Here is a 16,281-nt window from a genome sequence, read left to right as displayed (position 1 = left end):
CTGTTAAGCTACCATAGACCTGAGGGTTAGACATGTCATGTGTAACTGATGAGTGTCCTCCGGGCATGGGAAAACCACTCCTGACAGTTTATGAGAAATCAGTGGGGGAATGGTTCTTTGTCTGCCCAGACAAAGATGGCCGTTTCCCAGGGTGTTGATATTGATGTGAGTTGGTCTGCTTCTGTGGATATCCCCGAGTTTAAAAAAAAAAAAAAAAAAAAAAGGGGGGCAGAAAGTTAAACCTTTACCTTATCCTCTCTCTGTTAATCCTAGAATGTGGAAGATTCACAGTGCTTATGCCGGGGCTTACTTTAGGTTCCTAAACCTGGTTCTACTGTAAGAGTAAAATAAATTCTTCAGTTTCTAAAGCTTCCCAGTGGGATAAACGGGAACTAGAATTAGAAGGAACAAATTCAATTCATCTCCGGCATCAGATTCTGATTTTGAGTAGACATTTTCTTTTGTTTTTCCCTTGGAAGAATTTTCCTTTTTTGAAACCTCTCTTGAATGAATCTATACTTTCATTGTGAAAAAAATGACTTTCCAGTGTGTGTGTGTTTTTTTTTTTTTTTTTTTGAAAAAAAAAAAATATTATATTATAGTATTTATTTTGTCGTTGTTGACCCGGAAAGTCTGACTGGGCAAAACCCATTTTCAGTGAGGCTTGGGGAGAAAAGGTCCATCATGGTACATTTATATTAACAAGTGACTTTGACACTTCTTAGAAAAACAGCAGCTACATTTTTCAGAAAAAAAACGTAATTGCAAGACACGGGTATATGCAGTTAAGTTTATAAATCAACAGTTATACACGTCTGTACAATTCTTGTAGCTCTAAACTCTTGCAGGAGGTAAATGATTTATACTGTGGAAGGAAAATAGTAAAGAAGTTTAGTGTTCTTACATTTCAGTACAGAAAGGCTTTTAATGAGTTCAGAAATATAATGAAGTAAGTTATAAAATTATGTACGAAGGGAGATATTAGTATTGTTCATGGGTTCGTAAGCAAGTACTAGGCAACTGTCCTTGCAGGCCATTTAAGCTTGGCCAATTTCCCTCTCAAAGGTGAGAATCAAACTCTGTACTGTACTTTGATTGTGAGGTAAACACCTTAATCATTATACCAACTCCCAACCACCCAATTGTATAGAAGGATAGTGACAATTGCATATGAATGAGAGAGTATGATATAGGATTAGTTCTGTGTAGGCTGCCTGTTCCAAGTTTGTGTATCTGGAAGTTTTATAACTTGGGTATACAGGGAATGCATGCGAGGGGTAGTGTGGTGGATAGGGGCAGTTAGAAAAAGCAAAGGATGAAAAGTGGTGTTTAAGGGGATGAAGAGGGGTGTAGTGATTGAAGTGCAGGAGTAAAGATGTTAGGGGTTTAATGACTGAAGTACAGGAGGGCAACAAGTTTGTAATAAGTTTGTGCTTTCAGTAGAGGTCTTAACCTGATGATGAACGACCATGACCAGGTTTGGGTTAAGTATTGTTTGAGCTAGATTGTATAGCTTAGGAGTTTGTTAGTCACTTTTACTTGTGTAGGGATGGTGCTCCAGAGTTTGGAGATGTAACAAGAGTGTAATTAGTCCCCTGATTAATTATTTACTTTACTAGTGCTTAGTAGAAATTTTATCTCCAGAACAGAGGTCCCTTGTGAAGGGTGTAGGGTAATAGTATAGTTCTTAATGTGGGGCATCTTTCAGGATAATATATCAGTTTGTATGCCTTTAACTGGCTGATAGTATGTTGGATGGTAGTTAAGCTTTAGACAGTTTAGCTGTTTTAATGCTCGACAGTGGTGAGTTCGGTGTGCAGTGTTGGTATCTAGTTTAGTTACTTTGTTGGCTTTTCCCATGTGAAGATAACTCAATCCTTTCATACAGCTGACAGTGCTGGACGTTTGTAAGGATAGGTGAGACATGTAAGAGGTTTGGAATGAAATGGGATGAGTGTGGAGTTTTTCTTGATGGATCTGTAGGGTACTGTTTTACCCTGTAATGGGAGCAAATTTTCTGGTTGGTCTTTGTAATTGTTTGAAAAATATGTTGATCAGATTTAAGATTGCCATTTATTACAATGTCGAGTAACTTAGTGTATCATACTACCCCAAATTTAGTATTTGCAGATGTAGCCAAGAAATATTGTATGTTATGTTGTCCTATCTTGCCTCCATTATTTTAGAAGCCTGAAAACTTCTGATTGGCTTGTGGCTAGGAGGTATCCCATGGTGCACGAGCACGCTCCCCAGATCTTGTTTGCCGTGTCTTCAGTCAGAAGCTTTCTTGGTTGGCCGTGGCTAAGTAATGCCTTTTTTATTACTATTACTTCCTTTTCAGGAATTTATTGCTTATAGAGAGTTTTCTATCATAGCTTATTACTGACAAGTCATTTTTTTGTGACTTCAACCGGATTTGACTTGGTTATCGTATATTGTATTTTCTGGGCCTATTGCTTGTTCGCATGTGGTATCCCGTGTGTGTGTTTGTTTTTTGCTAGACCGTTTACATTAGAGGTTCTAGTTTCATCCCTATTTTGTTCTTCACACTAGGTCCGTTTAAGTTAGAGGACCTAGTTCCTGTCTTGTTGTGCAAGTGTGTTGGCCTTCCTTTGCTGTCAATATGTCTAAGGAACACAAACCGTCAGGCTTTAAGAAGTGCATTAAGTGTTCACAAAAAATGTCCATTACTGATGGACATAGCATTTGTGTATATTGCTTAGGGGCAATACATCTGCAAGAAACCTGCCTTTTCTGCCATTCTTTTAGCCCTCGAATGCTCCAGGAACGGAAGAATAAACTTATTTTTATTTATTTATTTATTTATTTAACATTTGTTGACCGGGAAAGTCTGACTAGGTTCCACAGAGCCTGTTTTCAGTGGAGGCCCGGGGAGAAATTCTCCAGATGCATGTCTATGGAATTTTAAAAGGTCTGTTGAAACTGTCCTTTGAAGAAGACCTAGCCAGTTCTTCTTCCTCTCCTAAGTAGCAGTCTTCTAAAACTTCAACTTCAAAACCGGCTTTCTCCAGCTCCAACTTCTGCCTCTGAACCACCACAGGAGTTACAAAAAGCGGAGTTGGTATCTTTCTCTTCGGCTCCGCAGTCTTCGAGGCCAATTGAGATTTTGGACATAGACCCTGCAGTATCGGTAGCAAGTGATGTTCTTCATCTCACATTGCTGCAGTCCTTGCATATGAGTAGTCCGCTGTCCTCGGTCGGCCCGAATACCAAAGTATTAGGCTGACATCGGTCATGGGCGCTCAGATCTGACATCATAGCGTCAGGGTATAAAAGCGCATGACCGACGTCATATCCTCAGTCTTTTTTGCCGCATGGTCCGATGCAGAAGCAGCGTTGCAAGTGCCGTTCGGCGTTCTGAAATTTTCGTATTCTGAGTTTCAGACCAAAACCAAGTTGGGCTAAGTACCCCGTTGGGGAATATTTTTGTTTTTTCTTGCCTCAGTTAATTCCGGATGTCAGAAAAAGTGAATAATTGTATTTCTTGTGGGAAACAGATACCGCATAGGGATTATCACTCTCTTTGCATTCCTTGTTTGGGACCGGACCACGACGTAGTCGGGTGTCGGTTTTGTGCTAGGTTTAATAAGCGCACTATAAAAAGAAGGTTAGATTGTGCTAGGTTAGTCTTTGGTAAGCGGTGTAATTATAATATGCCGTCGGATCCTCCGACGCCCGCTTCCACGAAGAAGCGCAAAGACAAATCCTTGAAACCTAGACAGGTTGATTCGTCCGTTTCGGACGCCGGTCCTGCAGAAGCTACAGTGGAGCAGGTGGATCCGGCTGAAGTTTCTGTTGAGTCTCAGGGGGAAACTTTGATTTTGCAGGATGTGGCCTCACAGGAGTCAGGTCAAGCTGAAGGGGCCTCTCAGGTTACTGTTCTCCCTTCTATGCCTAAGGTGGTTAGGCCTTCTGCTACTATTTCTAAGGCTTCTTCTAAGGGCAGGTCTGTTTTGCCTTCCTCTGGTGTCCCTCCAGGTACTTCAGGGTCTGTGCCTAAAAAGCACATGCTTAAAATGGCAGAAGATTTGATTACTTTAATTAGAGGTTCTATGCCCCCTCCTGATAAGAGGCCCAGGGTGGAGCCAGAGTTGGAAAGTTTGGATCAGACCTCAGACGACTCAGACTCTTCTGCTGTAGATATTCAAGATTTTCCCCCTTATTCGGATTCTGATGCAGAGGATTCCACTCCTTCTGCTTCTCCTCCAGAGGATTTTTCGTTTTCAGAAACTCTGCATTCCATGAGGGAGCATTTTCAGTGGGAAGGACAGGATTTCTCTGATTCACGAAAGAGGCTTAGGGAATTCTTGTTTTTACCACAGCATAGACCCTTGGCTATACCTCCTGTTTTGGATGTTGTTCGAGATGTTTTCTCGGAGGCTTCCCTTAATCCAGATTCTTTGCCTCCTGCGCCAGTTAAACCGGACAGGTATTACAGGGTGCCTGAGGCTCATAAATATCTGTATAAGAGTCCTAGGGCGGACCCAGAAACTATTAGTCAGGGGCCTAAGGGTGTTAGAGCTTCTGTTGTAAAGAATCCGGTTCCTCTAGATAAGGAAGCTAGAGCTTTGGATAGATGGGGTAAGAAGGTGTATACCTCTTCTACTTTAGCAATGAGGGCTTTAAATTGCCAGTTTCATATGTTGAAGTATCAGAATTTCCTCCTTTCTCAGCTAAAATCTAAAGTGGATGCTTTGGCAGAGGGCATAGAGTGTAAAGAATTGCAGGATTTGGTACATGTCTCTGAACAGGTGGGTAAGCATTCTTTACAGTGTGGTTTTGATGCTGTACAGGCCTCTTCTAGGGTGGCTGCCACTGGATCAGTTCTTCGTAGGCACGCCTGGCTTAAGGATCAGAATTTGTCTGAGCATGTTAAAACTAGAATTCTGGATGCCCCTTTACAGTCTGAAGTTTTGTTTGGTCCCCCTGTGGAGTCGGTTTTGAAGAAAATGGAAGACAAGGCTAAGTCTATGCAGACTGTTAAAGATTTTTTGCAGGTGCAACCTCCAAAGTTTAGTAGAAATTGGCCTACTAAGGGGTGGACCTACCCTTCTTCTGATTCTCAGTCTAGGGGTAGATCTAGACGTGGCAGGGGCAGAGCTCACAGTACATTCAGGCCTAGAACTTGGAGTTCACCTGCACAATCTGCAGGTGAGGGCAGGGGCCAGTCCTTTCGTAAACAGGCCCAATGACCTGCATTTTCAGCTGCCAGATTCTTCTTCCCTGGCAGCTCCTTTGGGAGGAAAATTAGCACTCTTCAAGCAAAACTGGCTTTTAGTCACCCAGGACAAATGGGTATTGGACATTATAAACCGAGGCTACAAGTTCTATTTCCATACATTGCCTCCTTTCAAAGGCATGCCAGACGTTCCTCCTCGGCAAAGGATAGAGGCTCACAAGCAGATTTCTTTACTTCTTCAAATAGGAGCTATACAGCCAGTTCCTCTGTCAGAAGTGGAACTAGGATTTTATTCTCGCCTGTTTCTAGTACCAAAGAAAGGGAACACGTGGAGACCAATTTTGGATTTATCTATCCTCAACACTTATCTGGACATTCCAAAGTTCAAAATGCTGACGTTACAACAGCTTTTACCTCTGTTGGGAAAAGATCACTGGATGGTAACTCTGTATCTCAAAGAGGCTTATCTTCATGTTCCTATCAGGCCCAGTTGCAGGAGGTACCTGCGTTTTCGGGCTGGAAATTTACATTATCAGTTCTCTGCATTGCCCTTTGGCTTATCTACTGCGCCCAGAGTGTTCACAAAGGTTCTGGCTCCAGTGATAGCCTTTTTCAGGTTAAAAGGAATACAGATTTATCCTTATTTGGACGATTGCCTGATTATTGCACAACACAAAGACGAACTTCTGCATCATCTCCAGTATGTGATGGTAGTGTTAAGATGCCTAGGGTATTCTGTGAACGAAACAAAGTCCAGTCTAGTACCCTCTCAGGACATGTGCTTTCTGGGTGTGAGACTGAATACAGCTTCCCAGATGGCCTTTTTGACCCCGGACAAACAAAGAAGCCTTTCTCTTTATTTCCATCAAATGTCTCTACAGTCCAGGCTGACTGCAAGGACAGTCCTTCAAGCCTTGGGGTTCATGGCATCTTGTATTCTGGTGCTTCCCAATGCCAAACTGCATATGAGGAAGCTTCAATGGTATCTCAAAAATGTATGGACACAACACTGTCAAGATCTAGACACTGTCATTCGGATAATACCTTGCATTCAGAAAGAATTTTTGTGGTGGGCTCAGGAATGTCACCTAAACAAGGGACTCTCTGTGACCCGACCAGAGGCGAGTCAGATTCTAACGACAGATGCCTCGGACAAGGCTTGGGGAGCACACCTCAATGGAAAATGGGTGCAAGACACGTGGCCTGTCAGACTTCAACATTTGCATATCAACTTGAAGGAGATGTTAGCAGTCCAATTTGCATTGATGGCTTTCAAGGATTTACTTCACCCAGGACAGGTGTTGATTCAAACAGACAACACTACTGTCATGTGGTACATCAGCAAACAAGGGGGAACCCATTCTTACCCTCTTTGCAGGCAAGCGATGATTTTGTGGGAGACTGCTCTCAGTTTACACCTCAATCTTCAGGCAAGGTTTCTACCAGGAGCACAGAACTCCTTAGCGGATGTGTTGAGCAGACAAATTGTGGATCCTCACGAGTGGAAACTGGATCCTCATGTGTTTCAAAAGTTGACAGTGTTATGGGGGACTCCAGACCTAGATCTGTTCGCTTCTCCACTAAATTACCAGTTGCCAAAGTTTTGCACAAAAATGTTTCATCCCACAGCTTGGAAGGTGGATGCTCTATCATTCAGTTGGAGCAATCTTCATGTCTATGCCTTTCCACCTCTGCCTCTCATTCCCAAGGTACTCCTGAAGGCCAGAATAGACAAGCCATCCATGATTCTGATAGCACCGGATTGGCCTCGACAGCACTGGTACCCACTACTGAGGAGTTTGGTACGGGAGCCTCCATGGCCTCTGCCTTTAATTCCGCATCTTTTGTCTCAGGAGGGCAATCACTTCCTCAATGTCAAGATTCAGTCTCTGCATCTCACAGCCTGGCATATTCTGTTTTAGACCCTGGAGGGTCTCAGCTTCCACAACAAGTTTTGAATGTTATTTTGGAGGCCAGAAGGCCTAGTACAAGGAAAGTTTACGCTGATAAATGGAGGAGATTTTTCTTTGGAGCAAAGCGAAGGACTTTGATGTTTCCAAGCCTGATTTAAGTGTTTCTCTTCAATATCTTACTGAGTTATTGGACAAGGGTTTGTCTTTCTCCTCGATAAAGGTTCATGCTGCAGCCATTTCTGCTCACTATGACTGTGACCCTCCTTTATTTTCCCATCCTTTGTTTAAGCAATTTCTTAGAGGGGCAAAGAACATAAGACCCCCACGTAGAGCTCCTACTCCTGCTTGGGATCTCATTTTGTGTTGGAAAAGCTTACTCTACAACCTTTTGAGCCTGCAGCTACTGCCGAGTTAAAGTCTTTATCATGGAAGACTGCTTTTTTGTTGGCCATTACCTCTGCAAGAAGGGTTTCTGAATTACAGGCCCTTATGGCAGTGGAACCTTTCCTGATTTTTCATAAGGATAGGGTATCTTTGCGTACTAATCCTTCCTTTATGCCTAAAGTGGTTTCTAGTGTGGCCTTGAACCAAACTATTCATTTGCCTACTTTTTATGCAAACCCTCAAAATAAAGGGGAGAAGATTTTGCATACTTTGGATATTCACAGGCAGTTATGTTATTATTTGAGCAGAACCAAGGGGTTCAGGCAGTCTCAGCAGTTGTTTGTTTCTTTTGCTTTGGGTTCTCAGGGAAAACCTGTTTCAAAACAAACTATTTCTAAATGGATTGGGTTTTGTATTTCTTTCTGTTATTCCCATCATGGTAAGGAGATTCCGGCTGGAATCAGACCTCATTCCACTAGAGCTACTGCCACTTCTACTGCCTTTCTAAGGGGGGTAGCTACAAAAGATATTTTGGAAGCAGCCACTTGGAGTTCAGTACATACTTTTTCCAAGCATTACCACCTTCCTCTTTATTCTAAGTCTAGGGCTGGATTTGCCACTGCAATATTACAGGGCATTTTAGCAGCCCCTAATGCTTTATGATTTTGCCATCCTCCCTTTACCTCTGCTTTGGGATTCTACCCATATGTAAGGACTGCAGCAATGTGAGATGAAGAACATAGTACAGTTTTGTACCTACCATAAATGTAGATGTTCAAGATCCACATTGCTGCAGTCCAATTTACCCTCCCTCCTTCCCTCTGTAGTTTGGCATGGTTATATGGTTTGGGTGATGGTTGTTGTTGGGCATGTTTTTGGGAGGTATCCTGTTTTTGGGCTGTGGCCTTTCTTTTTAGGGCCTTCTGACATCTGGGGCAAGAAAAGACTGAGGATATGACGTCGGTCATGCGCTTTTATACCCTGACGCTATGATGTCAGATCTGAGCGCCCATGACCGACGTCAGCCTAATACTTTGGTATTCGGGCCGACCGAGGACAGCGGACTACCCATATGTAAGGACTGCAGCAATGTGGATCTTCGAACATCTACATTTATGGTAGGTACAAAACTGTACTTTTCGGTGCCGATCACTAGCAGCCCTCTTTGGAGCCGGTCAACGGATATTCCACCGGTCTCCCCTATGCGTAAATTGCCGATATTACAGAGAATAAGGTCACCCATGCTGTCCTCCAGATCCTTCAGGAGTCTATTTTGAAGAAGACATCAAGAGAGTAGTGCTCAGACTCCTCAAGTCTTCGGCCTTGCCAAAATTTTTATCAGCTCTGACCCACTCGGTCTCTGAGCCGACTCATTGTACCTATCCTTCTTTCATCCCTCCTCCAACCCAGATTGGGCCTTCGGATCCAATATTGCTGTTACCGACTACAGTGGAGTCTTCGGTTCCAGCACCTCGTGTGGTTGTCTTGGAGCCGAGTTCCGCTCCCACACTCTGCGCCGTCTGAAGTATCTAGGGTCCGAAGCTCCTCGGTCGGCCCCAATGGGGACACTTGGAACCGAACTTCAGTGCCGAGTCTCCCTCTTGGTGCGTCGGCCTGAGTAAGCTCAGACCCTACATCGTTCTCGGAGCCGATCCTTCGGGAGCTGTCGGCACCTCCGGTTTCATCGGAACCGAGGCGTTTTTCGGAGGCAGAGGAATCGTTCTTCGTGAAGATGAGGAGCATGCTGGATAGCTCATCCGCCCCACGTTGAAGTACCAATGCTATACTCCCTCAAGCACCGACTACAGTCTCATCATCTTCTCTTCCCCCGGATGCCATAGACCCACAGCCTCAGGACCCCCAATTGGGTGGCCCCCAATCTTCCGAGGCCTCCCCAGAGAACCCCGCTGAGGAGCCCCCTCGGAAGAGATCATGTAAGAGGAAACATGTAGACTCCCTTGATGAGTCTCTCACATCTGACACTGACCTCCATGAGTCAGAGGGGTCCCGTAAGTCGTCGTCTGAAGATGTCTCCTTTGCAGACATCTTGGAGATCCTCAGGCAGAGAGGCGGCTGGCCCACTTTTACACCATCTGATGAGTCAGTGTACCTTAAGGCTTTTGGGTCTCAACTCTCAGCTTCATGAGTGTCTCCCCCATTTGACGAGTTACTGGATCTTGAGTCAGAAAGCATGACAGACTCCTGATGCCGTAGAACCAGTCCCCAGGAGGCCGAACAAGTTTCTTTCCACCCCTAAAGATAAAGAATTTTTATCCAAGGGCTTACCTGTAGATGCCATGGTGGTGGCGGTGGCCACTAAGAAGGAGCTACCAGAGACTTCTTCTATCCATCCACCCAATAAGGAATCCCCAACGATGGATAGATACGGGAAGTGTATCTTCTCTTCAGCGGCTTTTACACTCCGATCGCTGAATTATCTATCACACTTCGCGAGACTTCAGAGAGATCTCCTTAATGAGTTAGGAGATGCTCTTCAAGGTACCTCTACTGAAGGAGTCCCATTGACAGTATCTACTCAATTGGCTACCTTAGCATCCATTGTTAACTCCTCCATGAGGCTGATCTCATACGCAGCTGATGGTGTGAGCAGGGCGGCGGGTTCAGGAGTCTCCTTAAGGAGACACTCCTGGATGCATCTATGCAATTTTGCTGAACCTTTCAAGTCTACATTCACCAATGCTTCAGGTTGACGGATCCTCTCTTTTTGGTCCCAAGGTGAAAGATGCCCTCACCAGGTGTGAGCAGGAAGGAAAGACTCTCTCTGCCGTGGGAGTCCATTTTACCGTCCCTTCTAGACCTTGCCCTAAAGGTCAGAAGAGTGGTAAAATGTGGTTCAAGAAATCACAGAGATCTTTCCAGGATACACTGGGTGATTCCTCCTTCAGAGGCAGGAGAGGAGGAACAAATGGTAGACGTCGCCCTAGAGGCATGGGAAGTTCACAAAGTCAGGGAGGTCGCGATTCCTTTCGTGACTGTCCAAGAACACACAGTCGCTACGGCCCAAAGGTCTGCTCCAGAAACCAAAAAAATTAATGTCTAAAACAAACTGGAAGCGGACCACCACAATAAATGGATACACACGTTTATTGTAAAAAAGACAAGCGCTTTCACGTGTACTAAGACACGCTTCTTCAGATCCTTATAACTAACTGCTTAAAATTCAAATATATATATATAGGTATTTCTGAAGCAATCAATCAATTTAACAATTCAATTAGCTTAATAGAATCATTCAATTAAATAAAACAAATCAATGGTGAATGCTGTTGCTTGTGTCTTAATAATATAGTTAAACAGTTAAAAAGTTAAAAACTGAAAGAGGTTCAAAAAGTTAAAAGAGTTAAAAAGTTGTAAAACAATAAATTGTAAAGCAATATGTCCTGTAAAATTCTTGTATGCTCATGTCTCATATGAATGTAGAGGTGTAAGAATGTGTATACATATATATCTCTATGATCATCAATATGAATAAACAAATAAATAAATAAATATATAAAGGATATATAAATATATAAGTGCATGAATAAAGAATTCATGTAAGTGTCTCACTTAATATTGGACAACAAAACCAAATAACATGGTAAATAACAATGCAGTCAAATGTACACAACCATGTGATTAAGTGAAATGAGAACAAGAAGCACTAGAACTCATATATTAAACAAAAATTCATAATAATAATAATATCAGAATCTGCATAATAAAAGTGTGTGGGATGAATAAAATGAAACATTGGGTTCATATATATATGAAACTGTATGGACATGAATTCATATTTATATAAAATGTATATAACAGATGCGCATGAAATGGAACAACAATTAGACTGGCTGATATGTCTTGACAGAATATATAGTATGCTAGCCTGTCTTAGCTAAGACTGTGATCATGTTAACAATATAAAAGATACTTGCCATAATCTATGCATAAGGTATTCAAAAGTATTCAAGGATATGAAAATTATTAGAAAGTGTGAAGGCTCTAGTATGTGTATATACTCTCAATCCCTAAAATCAACTGTTATTAAGGATAACTGTTGTTGAAAATCACTTGGCACTACGTCCTTTTAAAGGAGCCCTAATGCTAACATATTGGTTCAGACCTGGTTCATAATGTGCTCTCAGTTTGAAAATCCAAGAAAGTTCTATTAACTCTAAATCATTAAAGTTATCTCCATCTCTGGAGTTAGGTAAAACTGTTTGTAGAACTCTAAACGTAAATGAGTGTGTCAAATTATTGGAGATATGTTTAGCCAGAGCATTCTTAGTGTCACACTTTCTAATATCTAGGGCATGTTCCAATACCCTCTCTCTCAAGGTTCTCGTAGTCATTCCTACATAGAACGCTGTGCACTTCTGGCAAGTGGCTAGATAGATCAGATTCTTACTTACACATGAAGCAGTTTGATGGGGTTCGAATCTATAGTTCAAGGCTGGATGTTCAAACACTTGAACTGCAGTAATCAAAGTGCATATACTGCACTTATTGCAAGGAAAAGTTCCTGTCCTTATATTTCTGTTGATACTTGTGTTCTTGCTAGTGGTATTCAACTCTACACATAGAAGTCTGCTAAGATTCTTGCTGTTGCGAAATGTATATAATGGTGTAGGACCCACCAACGCTGCTAACCGTTGATCAGTCAAAAGAATATGCCAATTACTAAGAATGATATCTTTAATGTGATGAATATCACTAGTGTATCTCAGATTAATCCTGATTCTAGAATTGTCAAAGGGCTTCTTGCTATGATGCCTGAACATTCCAGTACGATTTCCTATATTAATAGTTTGTTCATTGTGTATAATCTGATTCTTGATCTTCCTAAGTTTCTCTTGGTCATAGCCTCTGCTCAGGAAACATTGTTCTAGAAAATCACTCTGTTTGTCGAGTTCAATGTTATTATGACATAACCTCTTTATTCTGATAAACTGGCTTTTCATTATGCTATCAAACACATATCTAGGATGCATGCTGTTAAATTGCAGTAAAGTGTTTCTCCAGCATTCCTTCCTGAAAATGGTTGTCTCAATCTCTTTATTTGTGTTCTTGTAGAGCCTCACATCTAAAAAATCTATGCTGTGTAGGTCATGACTTATAGTGAAGCTCAGGAAATTAGTAGTAGCTTCTAACTGCTCTATAAAGGTGAGAAGCTCCATTCTGCTCCCATGCCAGAACATCAGAACGTCATCCACAAACCGTTTATAAAGGCTGATCTTCTCAAAACTGCCATGTGTGAATAGGAATGTCTGTTCCCAATACAACATTACTAAATTAAGCACAGGGGGTGCCCATGGCTACCCCCCATTGCTGTAAATATAATTGGTCCCTGAACTTGAAAACATTATTAGTTAAAAGAAGTTCCATGATAGCACATAATAGTCCCTCTTCACTGGTGCTAAACTTCTGACTCCTGTTTATAATATTCCTCAGGGCTTCTATGCCAAAGTCATTGGGTATAGCAGTGAACAAGTTCTTCACATCCAAGGTCACAAAAAGTAAATCATCTACATTTGCATGGGAATAGTTATTTAAGCATTCAAGCAAGTCATAAGTATCCTTCAAGATAGATGTTGTCTCACTAACCAAAGGTCTTAGTTTCTTCTCTAAAAAGACTGACAATGTCTCAGTAACCCAGCCTTGTCCTACAACTATGGGTCTCATAGGTGGTGGGTACAGGCCTTTTATATATGGTGTACGGGGTTTTTCAATGAAGAAATATTGGTATAAATCATGATCTATCTGTCTACACATTAAGTATTCATAAATTTCTTGATGTACTTTATAAATGATTTTGTTGAGTTCTGAACTATCAATAGGTTTGTAGGTAGTAGATTCATTCAATAGTGTGAGCATGGCATCTAAATATACAGTAGCATCAAGTAAAACTATCGCACCCCCCTTATCTGCTGATTTAATCACTAGGTCACTATTTCGTTTCAAAGAATAAATCCTGTCCCATTCAGTAGTGTATGTATTAAAAAACAATGGATTATGTTTAAAATCATAATAATATTTGTACAAATCATCTTCACATATCTTTAAAAAACATTCAGCTACAGGAGTTAAAACAGGTGTAAAAGTGCTTTTCTTTCTGAAACGAACTTCAGAAGTAACATCAGAAACATCATCTGAGCCCTTCTTATTGTTAAAAAGCAGTTTCAAAGAAATATTCCGTAAAAAAAGTCTTAAATCTTTCAAAACTTCAGATATGTTACTGATTTGAGCGGGTATATAGTTCAAACCTTTGTTTAACAATTCATAGTCCATTGGCGTCAAACTGTACCTGGATAAATTAACTATCAAGTTGCTCCATTCCTCCATCGGCCTCTCCGGCTCTGTTGTTCCCCCGATAGCTTCCTCTTGAATCTGTCTCTGCTGTCCGATCTCCCTCTTGTTCCATATTGGTTCTGTACTGGTAGGGGTAAAAAACGTTCAATGTGGGTCTGTGCTACCTTCGGTTTAGCTCCAGTATTATTCACAGCAGGTCGTGGTAGTGCTAACTGATTCGGCGGTGGCGTACAGTCAGAATCTGTTGTAGGGGTAACGAAGACTCTCCCTGATGATGTCATCACGCCTGAAATGGCTGGCAGATCATTTAAAGAAGTAGTGTCATTTTGGCTTGTGATAGAAACAGATGGTTCAGTGTTAAAAACATCAGCATTAATGTCAGTATTAATATTGGTTGCCAGCCCAGTCTCTCTGATGTTCCTGTTCTTCGGCCATAAGAAGACTTGGCTATTCGTAAAGTCAAAATAATCACGTTGAAGTTTGCGCATTTTAGTTTGCTGCAGCCTGTCCCCATAGGAAGAAGTTTGATTTAGCAGGGACTCCATGCGTTGTGCATACATAGCCCCTTTAAATTTGTCATATAAAGTATTATACAAAGATTCAGCTTTGTTACTTAATTCTTTTTCTATGGGAGAAAAATAGTCCAATAACAGTCTAATATAATTGTAGCTTAGTTCCAGGTTCAACTGCTGCCACCTCTTCAATAAGTCCGGATGGCTGTCGCCATAGGTGGGCATGCAGAGAACTCTCATCCCTCTCGGCACTATTTTAAAATGCAGGCATGCTTCCAAATGTCTCCGCTGCCAAGTCAACCTCTGTAATTTATATAGTACATTCTCTAACTCTTTTATGTTCACATTAACCTCACGTAAGTTGTCACTATTCGTAGCTTCAGCATTTGAATCAGCTACAAAAAGCTCCATAGCTAGGAAGGGATTGTCTCGTACCTCCATAACGGTTTCCCATTTCCTCCTTAGGTCTGTCTTCTCCGGTACAAAATCGAGCTCTATAGAAGGGTTATCCATCGTGTGGCTTTAGCGGCTTCAAAGCAATAATGATAATCCAAGAACACACAGTCGCTACGGCCCAAAGGTCTGCTCCAGAAACCAAAAAAATTAATGTCTAAAACAAACTGGAAGCGGACCACCACAATAAATGGATACACACGTTTATTATAAAAAAGACAAGCGCTTTCACGTGTACTAAGACACGCTTCTTCAGATCCTTATAACTAACTGCTTAAAATTCAAATATATATATATAGGTATTTCTGAAGCAATCAATCAATTTAACAATTCAATTAGCTTAATAGAATCATTCAATTAAATAAAACAAATCAATGGTGAATGCTGTTGCTTGTGTCTTAATGATATAGTTAAACAGTTAAAAAGTTAAAAACTGAAAGAGGTTCAAAAAGTTAAAAGAGTTAAAAAGTTGTAAAGCAGTAAATTGTAAAGCAATATGTCCTGTAAAATTCTTGTATGCTCATGTCTCATATAAATGTAGAGGTGTAAGAATGTGTATACATATATATCTCTATGAACATCAATATGAATAAACAAACAAATAAATAAATATATAAAGGATATATAAATATATAAGTGCATGAATAAAGAATTCATGTAAGTGTCTCACTTAATATTGGACAACAAAACCAAATAACATGGTAAATAACAATGCAGTCAAATGTACACAACCATGTGATTAAGTGAAATAAGAACAAGAAGCACTAGTCCTTTCGTGACTGTCCCTATCAGCGTTCCTGATGTGGAACCTGACTGTGCATCTCTGGAGCCGGTCGGGGTCGCCTGTCTTTGTACTCAGAAGCCTGGCTAAATATCACCCGAGACAAGTGGGTACAAGGCATTATCACCAGAGGTTACTCTTTACCCTTTTCCCTTTCACCACGCCCTCCCAAAAGGATCCCAGATGTACCACCCAATCACAAGGATCAAGCAGCTATAGAGATAGAAAAGCTGCTGTTAAAGAGTCATCCAAAACGTCCCGGCAGACCAGACAGGATTCGGAACATACTCCAGATTCTTTTTAGTTCCAAAAAGAACAGGAGACTGGAGACCCATTTTAGACCTCAGCAGGTTAAACGAGTATGTAAATAAGTCCAAGTTCCGAATGGTCACTCTACAATCCATACTCCCTCTGTTAGGGAAAGAAAATTGGATGTGCTGAATAGATCTCCAAGGTGCCTACTACCACATCAAGATGGACAAAGCATCAAGGAGATGTCCTTCATGGATGCATCTGCAGTCATAACAACTGGGTTGTCCTGTCGTCAGGCAGCCCTTCGGTCGGCCGGATTCCAAAGTCCGGGTCCGGCTTCGGCTGATGTCGCACTTCACCCGACGTCATCTCTGCTGGTCTCCGGGTATAAAGGCATCAGCCGACGCCATTTTCTTCAGTCTTTCTTGCCGCGTGGCGCCCGAAGCAGAAGCTGTTCGCAAGTGCCGGTCGGTCAGA

At 41.7% G+C, this 16,281-nt stretch overlaps 1 protein-coding gene across 2 annotated transcripts in view; it reads left to right on the top strand.

Annotated features, from left to right (window-relative positions):
- Positions 1-16,281, top strand: part of NNT (nicotinamide nucleotide transhydrogenase) — a 1,308,245-nt gene that overhangs the window by 183,261 nt on the left and 1,108,703 nt on the right. The window lies entirely within an intron of this gene.

This window comes from Protopterus annectens, chromosome 1.part1, assembly GCF_019279795.1.
Source record: "Protopterus annectens isolate FY-2018-M chromosome 1.part1, PAN1.0, whole genome shotgun sequence".
In the NCBI taxonomy this organism is placed as follows: Eukaryota; Metazoa; Chordata; order Ceratodontiformes; family Protopteridae; genus Protopterus; species Protopterus annectens.
This window is presented reverse-complemented; position numbering and strand designations above follow the sequence as displayed.